This window comes from Nicotiana tabacum, chromosome 3, assembly GCF_000715075.1.
Source record: "Nicotiana tabacum cultivar K326 chromosome 3, ASM71507v2, whole genome shotgun sequence".
In the NCBI taxonomy this organism is placed as follows: Eukaryota; Viridiplantae; Streptophyta; class Magnoliopsida; order Solanales; family Solanaceae; genus Nicotiana; species Nicotiana tabacum.
In genome coordinates this window covers 23539677-23556718 of record NC_134082.1, presented here as the reverse complement: position 1 = coordinate 23556718, position 17042 = coordinate 23539677, and the positions used below count along the sequence as shown (strand labels likewise).

Genomic DNA, 17042 nt, shown 5'->3' with positions numbered 1-17042 from the left:
TGCCACCCGATCCACACATAGATCTCATATAAGGGGATACACATCGAGCCAAATTTGCTCATTACAACAAAATACTGAGTATCGGTCGTAAGCATGCTAAGTGCATAATAATATCTCTGAGGGACATATAGCGTTATAAGCTACAAAACTCAAGCACAACTGAGGTGTGATGTACAATCTGAATTTCAAGAGTCAAGATGCTCATATAACGTCATTCCTACGCGGATTCTCAACATATAGCAATTTCTCAAGTCGTCTCACAACTCACATGGCGCAATGCATCACTACGCAAAATATCTGACAACGAAACATCAACCTAACTACTACTCCATGAGGACCGCATTACTAAAATGCACACATCTGGCCTGATATAGAGCCATTATTCACATTAAATCTATCCACCGACTTCAAGCTGATTCTGATCACACTGAACTAGTCTGATAACCTTTTAAAGGTCCATAATAACTCCCATTTTTCTAATAACACACAAGAACAACCATCACAATCGGAGTAATCCTCCCCAGTTTACAACCCAATATGCCAAGTGCCCTCCATGCATGAATCCCCAATTTAACGACACTATTGCAAACTTCATACTTGGTTTACATCTTTAATCAATCAAGTGATCACATGTCACACTTATATAATCTTCCCGTGGGACACACTCCCACAACCTACCACAATAATATCTGGAGCGTACCTCCAAACCACCGGTCGTACTAACGCTGAAAAGCGATCAAGAATCATTAACCAGGACGCAAAACCCTTTTTACGAAACACCGATCTTAGGTGACGCTGAAGACAATACCAACTTACCGTAACATTGAAACTTCTTTCCTGCTCATCCGAGCTCATGACAACTTTGTCAAAAAAAATTCCTTCACTCGTGCCATTCTTGGCCCAATTTCCACAACCAGAACTGATTCGCCAGCATGCCTTAAATCGGAACCAACATAGCACATAACCGTACAATCAACTAACCAATAGCAAGCTCCCCAATTTGGCTCGAAGCCATAAATCACAACATACTATACTCATAACGCATATACTCCATTGTTGTCTCAATACCATAGTGAGATTAAACTCGATCCTTCATAAGCTTGTGGAACACAAATCATTTAGAATTTTTAACTCTTCTGCAAATCTCACATTCACTCACACAACAGTTAAGCCCACTCTCTAGGCGATCCAATTTAGATTTCAACACATTTTATTCACTTGAAATTGAGGTCTTCTAATAGATAACATAAGGGTAACACAACTTTAGAACACCCCGCAGAAGATGACCCACCTGTTTTGCCTCCAATTAACATTTCTGCATACCTTCCACCGCCATAAGCATTACGTAGTCACTTGATCTTTATGAGTCTGTACTCATACCACAACATGAAATTTACTTCACTCCCAACTAGGAGACATGAAAAGATTCTCCACACGCCCATAACTCGGGCTATAACTTGAATCACGATGGACTTCAAGCATCTATTAGTTCATCCATCATTCAGCAGACCCTTCTCGTCGCTTCCAAATCATATAGATACGCCTCGCAGTACTAACATACTCATCACATAGCCACAACCATCATTTCCACTAACAGGGACACTACCGAACATATAAGTTCAAAAACACTTGTTCACATAATCAGCACCTCGGCACTCCAGCCATAGGCAAAGATCCAACCTCAAGTCCTCCAGACTGGCCCACCATAAACTCACAAATATAACACCTCTCCCCTCGATCGGGGAATCACAAGCCATCGAGGCACATCTGATACTAAGCGCTCATGCGCGCATACGAACGTGAGGAAGGAATTTCAAAAGTTTCTTTTCAAGATGAATCAAGGACGCACGATAAGAATTCAAGAATGTGAAGTTTTCCTAAAGGTTCTGCAGCCTCTCAAGAATAAATACAGACGTCTCTGTACCGATCCGCGAGACTCTACTAAACTGGCTCATGACTCGCGAGACCAAGTAACCTAGGCTCTGATACCAACTTGTCACGACCCCAACCCCGGTCATGATGGCGCCCAACACACTGCTAGGCAAGCCCGATCATTCAACAACATTATCTCAATCTCTTATTCAGATTATAGATAAATATCACAGAGAATTTACTAAGTCATTACATTCAAGTGTATAATTAATAATAAAATCTGCGGAAGTTCAATTAAAATACCACACCATAGCCCAATAGAATCCGGTGTCACGAATATGAGCCTCTAATACAGATATCCACCTATTACAAGTCTGTCTAGGAAAAATGCGGAATAAAAGATAGAGATAGAGGGGAGAGATCAAGGCTGCGAACGCCATGCAGCTACCTCAATACTCCCGGATACTACTTCTCAGCTAAACAAATCCTCCCTCAGCCTATGGTGTACCTGGATCTGCACGCAAGGTACATGGAGTAATATGAGTACTCCGACCCAGTGAGTAATAAACATAAATAAAGGCTGAGAATAAGAAATCGTGGAAAAATACAAAGTAAACTATAACTGGCAGTTTAGAACAACAAATAGTGAAGCAACAAGTCAATTAAATCAGAGTACCAAATATTGAGACATGTATAACAGATAAAAATAAATGCATGAGTGCAATGCATATGATGGTACACTCTATGCATGAGTGCAATGCAATGCATATGATGGTACTCTCTGGTACCCACTACGGCGTGCAGCCCGAGCCATCCATTTTATTTATCATCGACGGTGCTCACTGAGGGTGTGTACAGACTCCGGAGGGGCTCCTACAACATAAGCGCAATATCAAGCCATCCCGTGGCATCAAATCTAGGCCCTCGGCCTCATATCAATATCAGTATAATCACCCAGGCTCTCGGCCTCAATATCAATGTAATCAACCAAGCCCTCGGCCTCAATATTAATGTAATCAACCAGTCTCTCGGCCTCAATATCAATATAACACTGCTGTGGCGCACAGCCCGATCCATGCTCAGTCCAGAAATCATCATAAGCCCCTTGGGCATTTGTAAAACAGTAGTTCTCAGCCCAAAATATCATTTAGAAATATCATTTAAATTCTCAAATCTTAGAAAGATGGCTGAGTTTGCAAAACAGTATTTAAAACCTTGGACTGAGATCAAATGATATGCATGTATGCGAAAACAGTGATGTCAATCCCTGAAGGATTCAAATAATTGGCAAGAAGCCCAAATGTAACAATTAAATCCACGTAAGGATGATTCTCAATTTAGTTCAAGTAGAAAATACGGTAAAAACATCGCTCGGGACGGACCATGTCACAATCCCCAATGGTGCTCTACCCCACGCCCGTTATCCGGCGTGCAAGTCACGTCAATATAGCGTTACGAAGTGAAATTCCGGCGTTTCAAACCCTCATGACATCATTTACATTAATTACTCACCTCAAACTGGCCAAAGCTCTAACTCGCTATGCCCTTGCTTCTCAAATTAGCCTCCTCGTGCGACAAATCTGCCCAAAATCTCAATGAATATGCCGCATTATGCAAAAGGGATAATACCCAATCGAAAACACTCAAAAAATATCAAAATTCACGAATTTGACAAAACCCGAGCCCCGGGACCATGTCTTGAAACTCAGAAATTTTTATGTTATCGGGTTCCTTATCTCGCCACGAGTCTATACATACAAAAATCTCTCAAATCGGACCATAAATGGCCCCTCAAATCCCAAATTTAGAATTTCAATTTCAAGCCCTATTTTCTTACAATTTGGCTATATTTTCATGAATTTCAAGGATGATTTCACAATATAATCATGTATTTAGTTCATAGGACTTACCTCCAATCATTTCCCGTCAAAACCCCTTCAATTCCCATCCAAAAGCTCTCAAGGTTGCTCAAAAATGGTGGAAAAATGGGTTGGGTTCGCGGATGAAATGTTAATTTTTCGGAAGAACTTTTCACTGCGCGGTTACTGTTCACGCGCGTGGTCACTGTTCACCCGCGCGGTGACTGTTCATGTGTGGTTACTATTCACACGCGGTTACTGTTCACGCTGCTAAAAAATTACAGCAGCAGCCAAAAAAATTGCAACTTTTTTTTTCGTTTCACTAAAATGGCTCTAACTCCATCATACGAACTCGGAATTCGATGATTCTTGTTCCTATGAGTCACAAATAATGATATGAACATATTCCTTCAATCGAAACTCAATTCGGAGCTCGTTTGCTCAGTGCGATATCCATTTCGCTCGTTAAACAATTAACTCATGTTTCGCGTCAAAAACTCAATCGCGACTTGATGAAATTAGACCAAACTTTCCAGATCACTCCTACATTTCATTATTTAAATTTTGGAAATCTCGAAATAAAATTTCGATCTCTAGAACTAAAAATAGACCTTTGGATCATTATATGCTTATGCTCAAACGGTAAAAATCTTCCAAAAACTCTTCCAAAACTTATCCGAGCCTCATAGGACCCCGACCAAATATGCCAACATAATTCATAACATTATTCAAACCTCTTCCAATCATCAAAACACCTCAAACAACATCAAATTACCCAAAACTCATCGAAGTCAAGCCTAATTTTCTAAAACTTCCAAAATACACTTTCGATCAAAAACCCGACCAAACCACGTCCGAATGACCTGAAATTTTGCACACATATCCCAAATCACCTAACGAAGCTATAGCAACTCTCGGAATTCCATTCCGACTCTCGGATCAAAATCTCACCTATCAACTGGAATTCGCCAAAATACTAATTTCGCCGGTTCAAGCCTAATTCTACACCGGACCTCCAAAATTAGTTCCGATCACACTCCTAAGTCAAAAATCATCCCCCGAAGCTAACCGAATCATCGGAATTCAAATCCGAGTCCTCTAACATATAAGTCAATGTCCGGTTGACTTTTCCAACTTAAACCTTCTTAAAAGAGACTAAGTGTCTCATTTCCTATCAAAACCAATCCGATTTAACTCTAACACACCGAATACCGGTAACGAAACATGAAGAAGCATAAAATGGGGGAAACGGGGCGATAACTCACGTGACGACGGGTCGGGTCGTCACACATTCGGTCCCCATATAGTACACAAATATGTAACCATCTAGAGTATATTTTTTAATTTGAATGACAGAATATACCAGCAAAATCAAGTACAACACTAAGATCCAAATTGTCACACTATAAAAGAATGCACCTAAAAATTGGATTTAAGTTTTAACAACCAAACATCTAATGTCAATCCTGAATATGTATCTATCAGCTTGATTTAGTCTAATATTGAGATACGATATAAAAGAGGTATTAAGTAATACCATTCATTTTACTAGTGAATATACTCATTATCATAAATATAACGTACTTGAATGCTTGGGAACATGCACAAATCTTTGCACCGTTGAACAAGTGAATGCTCCATCAGGTGTAAGTATTCCCTAATAAGTTTTTCACAAGTTTGTTTTCTTCTATATGAAACTCAAGAATAGCAATTGTCTTTCCTAGTTGTGGGTTCTGATTTTCTATTAGTAATTTAGGCTCACGAAACTATGATAATATAGTCTGTACCTAAAATAATGAGTCGCTTTTAGTAACTGTGGAGGAAGAAGACATGTAACTACAACACCATAACAACTATTACAACTGTGTAATTTAAAGAACAAGAATTCATTAAAATAAAGAACATATGGTTCGGAGATCTAGTTAAACACAGAGCCGAATACAATTAAACAAGAATATCCTAACTTCTAAGTATACCTCCTGCCTACCATTATCTGCAGCACAAAGTAGCAGTATATTGTAAATAAAACAGAGGCAATTAATGTGACAGTAAAATTACTCTACATGTTATTACCTAAAAAGAGGAGTTGTGCTGTCTAGAAGCTGCATCCACTTTGCAACATAGGCTAAGGACCTGTTGAGATATACCACGGGAACTTAAAATAGCAAAAAGTAAAGAATTATGCAACTATGTGTTGCATATTAATAATTCAGATCTAGTGCATATGAAAACCTCCTTTTTTGGAGTTCGTGATCTTCAGTTGTTGATTACCATATGCCATCCCATCTACATGGTAACAACAATGTACATCCCTAACATTGAGTTCTTTGTGTTGGCAATAAAGCTTTCATGTTTAATAAAGGTACAAATAAAAAGTAAAAGCTTATTTATTGTGAAAAAATATATCCAAAACTGTAAGGTAGTGCAAAACTTAATATAATCAAACAGTTGTACATCGTTCTAACTTGACTCTACTAATTCTAAAACTTTATCCACCTAACTCGATTACCCAAAAAAAACAGGAAAATAGCATAACTAGATAGAATCTAAGGAAAAAAATGTAAACATAAATACTTTCTAGTAAGCTAAAATATAAAGAGTGCCTGCACCATTATTGCACCCATCAGTTTCCTATCTTGTTCTCATTTTCTCCAATTTTTGCCTCTAAACCAAAGTTCATCCTATTCAATTTATGCTATAGTCCTTATATCTCCTTAGTTCTCACTATATATTTATTCTTAGGAGCCATGTGGTTTGTTGATGTAATTTCTCATTACAGATTCAATTCAAAATTTATTCTCTATTTAGGATAATATCTTCATGTTCAAATAAAAACACTGATAAACAATAACAACATTTACCTAGAGGTACTTATATTGTTCTTCGAAATTTAACTTGTGAATCGAATCTGATCTAACTCATAAAGAAAGGAATTATAACTAATACGAATAATTGAAAATGATATCTCTTCTTTCAAAGATTTAAAGAACCTTGTTAAACAACATAGCAATAATATAAATATAACTGTTCAAATGACATTATCTTGTTGTGGCATTTTATCAAACACCAAATAGGGCTTTTAAATTCATCCTCTAGAATAAAACACCTCAAGCATATAATATTAAAAGATGAATCAGAACCGGACCATACGCAATATAGAGAAAACAAATGAACCAAAACTAAACCCAATCTCCTACGATTACAAAACGAGTACAAAGAAGCGTCAAACTAAAGAAAATCAAACTAACACATATTATTGTAAAGTTGAAAAAAGAAAAGAAAAAAAGAGACTTTACTTACTCCAATTCTATGATTGACATAGGGAGAGATGCATGATGAAGAAAGAGATGGCAACAAGAAGCATGAGAAAATTAGATACCTTTTCACCCATAAGAGAAATTAAAAATATGTAAATAAGAGACAAAAATCGATCAATGTACACAAAATTTTATCCTAAATTGATATTCAGTCAACCATTACCTTCACATCGGAGTTTCTGTAAATAACTCAATATTTAAAATCATGAAAGTTTGAAAGGGTAATCAAAAAACAAAAGGGATATGAATAGTAAAACAGAAAGAAATTCTACGGCGGGATTAGCAAGAGAGGGAAATGAAAATAAATAGGGTTAACTTTTGGAGGGAAGGTAAAATAAAAATTTGCTCTTTTACTGGCCATTTTTGTTAACTACCGATAAAGATGGACCTTTTCCTGGCAAAAGTATATTTGCCGGGTAAATTTTCATCTTAGATATAAATTAGTGACAAATAGCTTATTGCCAAATAATTGCTGCTAAAAGCTTTTTTTGTTATAGTGTGAGTATAAGAGATACTTAAACTACAAGGAAACTACGCTAAAAGGCACTACATTTTACTACGCTAAAAGGTATTACATTTTACTACCCTAAAAGGCATTCTAATTTACTAGTCTTTAAACAAAAAAATAATTAAACCAGATAAAACACAACAAATACATTGTAATCATAAAAATACATATAAAACAGTAATAGTAATTTATTTATATTTTTATTAACAAATAATAACGATTTCACAATTTTTACATATTTTCTTACAACATTAATATCTTAGTCCGGATAAAAATAACATACCAATTTAATTAAAGAAAAAAATAACATACAACACATTCAAAAAACCTAATATGCATTATTTATACGAGTTTGCACATAAACTAAATTGGAATACCTCAAATTAAATTTTTCGAAAAATTGAAGATTTGCAAATTTGACTCCGAAACAAGCAATCCACAACAATAGAAGGCTTGGATAGGATGTGGGACTAATAATATGAACTTTTAACGGGACGGGTGGGGTCCGCACGAGCTTTTTTGGACGTTAATGGAGGGGAGGGGGAGGGACCTGTACACGGTGAAATCTGGGAGACTGATTTCTTCTCGACTGAACACTTCGAAGGGTGATCCTGGGAGATCGAGATCTCGGGCCGGTCACTTCCTGCAAGATCGAGCGGTAGTCTACCAAGGATAATTTCGGCCAAAGCCTCAGCAAATGCAAGTATCTCTCAAAGAATGCACTCGGGGTCGATCAGGATTATTCAAGAAGCTCGGTATCGGCCCACGCATATATCGCGGAGTTAGTCGGTTGTCCCATTCTATTTCCTGCATCACACAACGTATCTTGTACTAAGACTGGACTCCCCCCTTTTTCTATAAAAGGGGAGTCACTAACACCCTGTAAAGGCAGAGCTCCAACTATTCTACAAAAGTGCAACAATATCTTCTCTCTCTCCTTCTCCTCTCTAATTCGCTTGTCTTCACTGGCTCGAAGTCATTTGGCTTTGCTATCTTCTTGTCTATTCTTTGTTTGTCACATGATATTGACCCGAAGTCACCTCGAGATTCATCGCTTTCTTACTTGTTCTTCGTCATATAGCTTAGTATTGGCCATAAAGAGCCTTGTTTAATTATATCTTCAATTGTTATCCCATCCCCGACTATCCTCTATAGCTCGAGCTCGACCTCGACGTCCTTCATCGATCAGACCTATACCAGGGCATCAGGCCCTACGGTTCAATTACTATCTCGTTTTAGCTAACTTTTCATTATTAAATTTCATATTATTAGCATCAACTGCTCTAACAACTAGCTCGAGAAAAGATCACATATTTTTAGAATCTCATTTACAAATTTAATTATTGTTACCATTTTCACGGTAAATAGTTTAGCGCCCATCGTGGGGCTAAAAATAATAGTAATTATCTTCTTGCTAGTTTCATTGCACAAACGCCTATTATCTTTCACACTTTTTTTGTCCAAGATCCTTTGATTTCAGATCAAAATGTTTGGCTCGGTAAACGGAATCGAGAACAACAACCTCGAGAATCACGGGAAAAATGGTGTGGTTGTCCCGGTCGCTGGAGCACAACTACAGAATCCAGATAATGTGCCTGGACCGATTCTAGCGGACGCGTACTCACAGGACACACAACAAGTCGACGAAACCTCTCACACCAATAGGAGCATACGGCACAACAACCAACAAAAAGCTCAAAAAACCCCAACCTGGGAAGAAAAGGAAGTTAGTCTTCATGTAATTTTTGAAATGTTGCAGGCACAGTAGCTGGCCATTGCTCAGTTGCAAATCCATCCCAGAACTCCCAGCACAGCGGTACCAGAGGTAGCTCCCCCCGCCGAGCAAGTACCTGAAAGATCAAGCAATAACGGGTCAGCACCTGACCCCGCCATAGTGAAGATGCTCGAGGACCTCACCAAAAGGATCGAGTCAGGTGAGAAGATGATTGCAGCCAACGAAAAAAAGGTCAAGACCTACAACTCTAGGGTGGATCAAATCATCCTTCTCATATCAAACAACTTCTTTCTGTTTGTTTCCTAATATAATAACCATCCAACAGTAGATCTTAATTTGTCTTTACGTTCTACTGTAGCAACCAGTCATCTTCATCGATTCAGCCTAGTTCGTTCGAAAATAGTTAAGCTTCTGCATTATATTACGTGGATGTGACTTTTTACAGCACGAGAAAGTCCAGTTGCTTCAACTTCATGAGTTTACAAGGTGATTACTGTAGCATCGCGATTGTTGATCTCCAGGTTCACAGTTGGTAGTTTGAAGCTATAATCAATATGGGATTGTAGCTGCTGCCATAGATGTGCAGCCATCTCCCCAGCTTCAAGCTATGGGAGAGTCGATTCCCAATCAAGATGCTGCAATTCGGGATTTTGGAGATGCTGTAGCAAAAAAACACACTGGAGTTTCTGAAATTTCCCAGATTGAATCTGGGCCAAAAATCGCAAATACAAATACATATGTTGGACGACTTACTCAATCAAAATCAACTGGTTTGTTGAATCAAACACAGCTTAAAATAGTAGAATTTGTCCATGGAGAACCAACTTTGGTTTTTGATATGGAGGAACAACAACAGTTTGCAAAAGAGGAAGGTTTGCACCAGGCAATCGTGGTAAAAGTATCAGCATGAGCACCAGATTTGAAGGAACTTTGAACTATACTGCCCAAACAACTTGGAGTCAAGGGTCATTGTTTGATTGGCTTATTAGCACCAAGACAAGTTTTATTAAGGTTTGATCAGTTTGACAATTTCGTAATGTCGTTGACGAGATCAGTGACTTATTTTGGGCTCAAGGGAGAGGAGAATCAGTGTAGAATCTTCCCATGGTCTATTGGATTTGATCCCAAGGAAGAAACAACAAAGGCAATCGTATGGATATCAATGCCAAACCTTGCGCCGAAACTGTTTGCGAAAAAGGCCCTATTATCTATAGCTTCTGCAGTTGGCTACCCTATTGCAATTGATAAGTCTACTCAAACAAGATCAAGACCTAGCACTGCTAGAGTTAAGGTAATTCTTGACCTCGCTGATAAGTTGCAGAAGCGGATACATTTACAGCATGTTGATAACTCAACTGGAAAGATTTTGGAGGTGTTCTAGGAGATTATCTATGATAACTTACCTTCATACTGCAAGGCGTGCAAGCACCAAGGTCATGAAGAAGAGGTTTGTCGTTTCATTTTGAATAAAATTTCAAGAGAAAAACAGATGGAGGCTCCGGAAACTGAATATATAGGGGAGAAGTTTCAAGGAAACTTAAGGCAAATGTTAAATGAAAAAAGAGGCTTGGTTAATAGTGATCAAAGGGCTGGTGTGTTTAATGGTCAGTTGGACACAACTAAACAGAGGCAACAAGCAGTGGATGTCAAAGGGGTAGACTCATTTAATAATACGCAAGGTGGAAAAAATGATGTCGTAACAGCTCCAGTTCCAGGAGCAGAACATAACTACAGGTGTGGCATCAGGTCATGGAATTGCTGATGAGGTACTGCAGCTGGAGCAGGAACAAGTTGAGGAAACAATTGTAGATGTAATGCAATTGGAGTGTGCAGCTGTAGTGACTAATCAACCTCAACTTTCAGTTGGAATGAAGCAAACAACAACAGAGTTTCGGAAACCAACTTCTACTCTGAAAACAACTGTGGATTGAACAACTACTAAGGCTGAAAAATCAAGGGGCAAAGGTACTGCACATACCACACACAAAAAGTCAATCGGCAACATCTGAAATTGTGGGTTTGGAGTGTGAAGTTACTGGTGTTGTAACAACATCAGCAGCAGCTCTACCAACTAGTGAAAAATAGGATATTGCAGTCAATGCTCCATTGCACACAGCTGGGGAGTATGTACACACAGAGGGGCAAGATGTTAATGGTGTCAATGTTGAACAGGCTATGCTTTTATCTTATAAAGCTATTGATGGTAACAAGGAAGGACAGAGCAAACAAAAGACTGGCCAAGGTAGCGAGCTAATGCATAAACAAGCGCACAGCTCCAATACTCCAACGCTGTATTTTTCCAGTCCTCATGTGGAAAAAATTATTAAAGATGCGCAGGCCGCAATGGTGCTGAATACTACTATGGCTAGACAACTATTAGTCACCTTGAATACTTCGGTGTTTGATGTACTTTTACAGTCAATAGAGTTGTTTGGTGAATATGGAGGCGAACCTGGACAGTTGCTATTATCAACAGCAAATACCAATGAAATTGCTCAATCAGCTTCGACAGAGATGGTTAGCAAATCCAAAAAATGGGCTGCCAAATATAATGAACAATCTGAAGGAATTGAAGAGCAGAACAGGGGGATTGCAAATGATCTTGCTGCAATTTCTATGTACGAACAACATGAAGCAACACCAACTCCAACCAATGCACACCTGCTCAATACAACAACCTCAAACTCAAAGACAACAACAAAGAAAAAAAAGAAGAAGATGCAGCAGACAACAAAACATTTGCATGGTGAACAGTTTGAGGAGTAGATCACAACAAGTCAAGCATGCATAAAAGAGAATGAATTGCTGCAGTTTTCCTGCCCTTGCGTGGAAAATATTATCGCGGATCCCATGATCAAGCAAACTTTGGTCACTTTGTCAAATTCAATCACCTGCTCAAATTTGAAAAGGGAACAGGAAAATGGCCTTAAACTAAGGTTTCGATTTGCCAGCCATGGTGTGGAAAGAGTTATCAAGGATGAACTTCAAATACTATATTTTGAGAATACTTTGACTGGAAAATTAAAGAACAAGTTGGAGGCTCCAGATTTCATTCCAAGTAAGCCTCATTGTCGCACATGTATTCACCACCTAGATACACCACCAAACAATATGGAGGACCACATTGGAACAAGCAAAGCAGGTGCTATCTGGATGAAAATTGCAACAAGGTCCGACAAGGAAGCAAATATTAGGCGACCTCCATTGAGAGTTGCCAAACAAAAGCAGGCTGCCCCAACTTCGTCAACGAGGTCCAATCGGTCAAAAAATAGACGATGATTCTTGAATACTTTTTGAACAAGGTAGATGAAAACAACAAAGAAGTAAAAATTGAAGATTTTACAAGGTTGAAAAAAAGGGACAACAATCAAATGGGTATTACATTTTATTCTACCACTTTATTAGTATCCTCATCTGTAATATCATCACAGAGTATGTTATAAACTCTGTGATGATCATAGAATATTTGGTCCTTTCAAGTTCATATTTTTTACATTCTTGTTAATAGGCGAGGTTGACAAGCCTCAATAGGATTAGTACAGTAAGGTTAGCACGGTTTGTGTTATATGGGTAACAATACCGGTGCTATTGTCCCCCTTATTTGTACTTTTTCTAATTGATGTATTTTTCTTTTCTGTTATTAATAAAAAACTAGCCCTAGGCACTTGCCTAGTGGATTGCCAAAAAAAAAGGGTGGATCAAATCCCGGGAGCACTCCCGGTCCTGAAAGGTTTGGATTCGAAGAAGTTCATACAGAGGCCATTCCCAGAGGAAGCGGCCCCAAAGCCCATCCCTAAAAAGTTCAGAATGACGGAACTCTCCAAGTACAATGGTACCACTAATCCCCAGTGAACACGTTACTGCCTATACCTGCGCAGTAAAAGGTAACGATATAAAAAATGACGAGATTGAGTCTGTGTTGCTGAAAAGATTCGGAGAAACGCTTTCGAAAGGGGCCATGATGTGGTATCACAACTTGGCTCCCAACTCCATAGATTCATTCTCCATGTTGGAAGACTCCTTCGTAAAAGCACATGCTAGAGCCATCAAAGTAGCAATAAGGAAGTCTGATGTTTTCAAAATTAAGCAGAGAGAGAACGAGATGCAGCAAAAATTTATGTCTCGCTTCCAGATGGAACAGATGGAGTTGTCTCTAGTCTCCGATGACTGGGCAGTACAGGCATTCACCCAAGGCCTGAACGAATGAAGCTTGGTGGCCTCGAAATAGCTGAAGCAGAACTTGATCGAATATCCGGTCGTGACCTGGTCGGACATCCACAACCGGTACCAGTCGAAGATCAGGGCCGAGGGCGACCAACTGGGAGCCCCTTCGGGCTCAGTATACCCAAACAGACTCCTGGTAAAAGAGTCGAAACCAAACAAAGAAAGGTATTAACTGTACCTCGAAGACAGAAGAAATGCCCCAAGGCACAACCTAACTCATAACGATCGAAGGATGGATCGAGGACAGGACCCTCGAGGAGTCGCCTATAGAACCAGGTTTGGTCGAAACATAGCGCCAACAAACGTGCCCCACTTATCGGAATACAACTTCTGTGTCGACGTTTCAGACATCGTGTTCGCCATCAGCAAGATCACAGACGCCAAGTGGCCCAAACCAATACAATCAGACCCTTCGCAGAGAAATTACAACTTAGTATGCGAATTACACAACACGCACGGTCACAGGACCGAGGATTGCCATCAGCTACGAGAGGGAGTGGCTAGATTGCTCAACAAAGGGCACCTCCGGGAATTCCTCAATGATCGGGCCAGAAATCGATTCCGACAGAGGGAAGCAACCAAGAAAAATGAGGCAAACGAACCACAACACGCCATCCACATGATCATGGGGGCGCCGATGCCCCGTAGAACCAATAATGAGAAGGACAAAAATATCCATCACCAGAGAAACACTGATTCGGGGATATATCCCCGAAGACGCCCTCACGTTCAACGAAGAGGACATCAAGGCTCTGTCTCAACCCCACAACGACGCCCTGGTAATCTCCTTTCTTGTAAATTCATTTCAAATAAAATGTATGCTCATAGATCCAGGTAGCTCGACCAATATCATCAGGTCAAGGTGATAGAACAACTCGAGCTGATTGAACAAATCGTGCACGCCACCCGGGTCCTCAATGGATTCAACATGGCAAGCAAAATGACGAAAGGAGAAATCATCCTTCTGATAACCGTGGCCGGCAAAACCCAAGACACCAAATTCCATGTCATCGAGGGAGATATGAGGTATAACGCCTTATTTGGATGACCTTGGAAACACTGTATGAGAGCATTACCGTCCACCCTCCACCAGGCGATAAAATTTCCGACGAAGGATGGGGTCAAAACCGTCTACGGGGAACAACACGCAACAAGGGAAATGTTCGCTATACACAACGCAATACCAACGCTCATACCTCCACCCCGAATAAAACAACAAGCAAACCAGGTCTCTCCCCGGGTCGACCCTGACAAAACAAAGTAAAGATCTACGCCGCATCTCCGCCCCTGGGCAGGTATAATAGATCGATCCCAAGGCATTGTCGGCATACCTCGTTTCAAGGTACAACCATTCTTTATTTATTATTATTATTCGAAATTAACCTTCGTGCAGGCACCCGATCAGAGCTGCTGGGACGATAGTGCTATTGCAAGACCTCAAAGCCCCAAAGGCGCACCCGTTTCACTCTTTTCCTTTGGCCGAGTTTTTATCCCAGAAGAAGGGTTTTTACTAGCAAGGTTTTTAACAAGGCAACGTCTGCAAGCCGCTTAAGGGGAAACTTCGCAAAAATATTCAAGACTATCCCAGTGGCCGACTTTTGAATAGGCGAAGGGCATTCCCCTCTGAAAACTTCCCGCTCGAAGGAGTTTTGAAAAATGCCAAATGAGGTTTCCTGTGGGAAAATGATGTGTCGGACCAGATGGCCGATATAGTCAGGCCCCATCGGCAAAAACATGTACTATTGTATCAAGCAATCAAAAAATGCCTTTTGTCAAAAAAGAAAAGGGGAAGGGAAATCCTTCTCCGAATAGGGTAACAAATCCTTTCGCCAGAAATGCCCCAAAGAACTCGGGAAAGGATGCCAGCAGTTCAAATGCCCCTAATGGCCTCCAGCTCGTGGCTCTGAAATCACAAAACAATTTCAGGTACGACAAACCTACAAGCGATCGGCTTTGACCCGATATAGGTCAACTCATCACAACAACTTATATTACGGCGGTGGATCGAAGGATATATTCCAGCACCCCATTCTTCGAGCAAGGAAATCACAGTGTATTCCCGGTAGGGACCCTTTCGCCAAATGCATCCCGAGATACTCGGAGATTTAGTGTCAGTAATTCAGCATCTACACGACCCCATGGTCGGAACTCCGGGCTCATAAAGCCCCTACGAGGCAACTCCAAGCTCACGAAAAGTGGTCTTCACGCTTAAACAAATTCGATGACTCGGAGACTGTCGTTCATCGCCAATCGCCAAGCATTGGAAAACCCGAAACTGTAAGACCCCTAGCGGGCAGACTCGGCGTGACCAGATCTACTCTACATTGAAACAAAAACTGTAAGACCTCAACAGGCATGACAAACTGAAAGACCTCAACAAGCATGAAAATTCCAAAGTTCATGCTATACATCGCATTTGTAAGAATCCCGAAAGGGCATACCCTCAGTGCAGGCAGGAAAAAAGTTAAAGGTCAATTAAAGCTCGAATCGCAACGTGACTCGGAGACTGGACCCAAAATAATCGAAACACCAAACGCCCAAGGGTAAGAAATAAATACCATCGTCGCCAGCCCAGACAAATGGAAAATGTGAGGGTAAATTAAGCTCAAGTTGGGACCCGTCTCGGAGACTAAACCCGAAGAAAGTTAAAGCATACAAGCCTAAGGGCAAAATCCGGGATCAAATTGACCAAATTAGAACTCCAAATAGCAGAAATACAGAAGATATAAGTTGCAGGGTTCCCCCTCTTATTGCTACATATTGACGACGAAGCGCGACCTCAGCCCACGTCGTATAATGCAAGCTATATATACACGACAAAGAAGGAAGGGAATAATCATTCTGCTTTTTTTCGGCAGTTATAGCCTGGCGGTCTCCTCTTCATCGTCCTCAGCATCGGACAGTAGGAACTTGGCATCATACTTCTCTCCTTTGGCTTGCTCGATCTCCCCCAAGATATCAAATCCCCTAGCGTGAATCTCCTCAAGGATTTCCCTCCGGGATCTACACCTCACATACTCCTTGATGTTATCGACATAATCAAGGGTCTTCTGCAATTCAGCTTTAGCAACGGCAACACTCCTCGAATAAACTGCCATTTCCTATCTCTGCCCTGGTGTTATTCATCACCACCTCGACCCGGACATTTACCACCTCAGTTTTTCGCCCTTGAAAGCTCGGACGAGAGTATCACGATCATCTTCGCCTGAGCAGAATCATTCATACGGGCAGCCTGAATTTGTGCCTCGAGAGCGGAAGCCCCGGCCTGAGCCCCCTCTTTGGCCTCAGAATAGGCATTCACATGCGCCTGTGGCTCGATAAATTCACATTTGGTTTTGCCAAACTCGCCTCAGAGTTGTTACAGCTCATCCGCCTTGTCCTTTAGCTGAAATAGCCAAATTTTCGAGGGCAAAAAAGGAAGCCAATCACCATCCGCCCGTACGGGCACAAAAGAACAAAGGGCAGACAAGCTCAGATAAAGGCCTAACTCAGAAACTGAGCCTAAAATAGCTGGGCAACACATAGAA

General features: G+C 40.4%; 1 long non-coding RNA gene across 2 annotated transcripts; it reads right to left on the bottom strand.

The window, feature by feature from the left end:
* Positions 1 to 5598: 5598 nt before the first annotated feature.
* Positions 5599 to 7475, bottom strand: LOC107796020 (uncharacterized). 2 transcript variants are annotated; one of them, XR_001650295.2, is made up of 3 exons: positions 7212 to 7469; positions 5805 to 7110; positions 5599 to 5724 (listed from the first exon to the last, which is right to left on the bottom strand). It is a non-coding gene; the product is annotated as an uncharacterized LOC107796020 (long non-coding RNA). The 2 variants fall into 2 exon arrangements; XR_001650294.2 differs by having other exon boundaries at positions 5805 to 7475.
* Positions 7476 to 17042: the final 9567 nt, after the last annotated feature.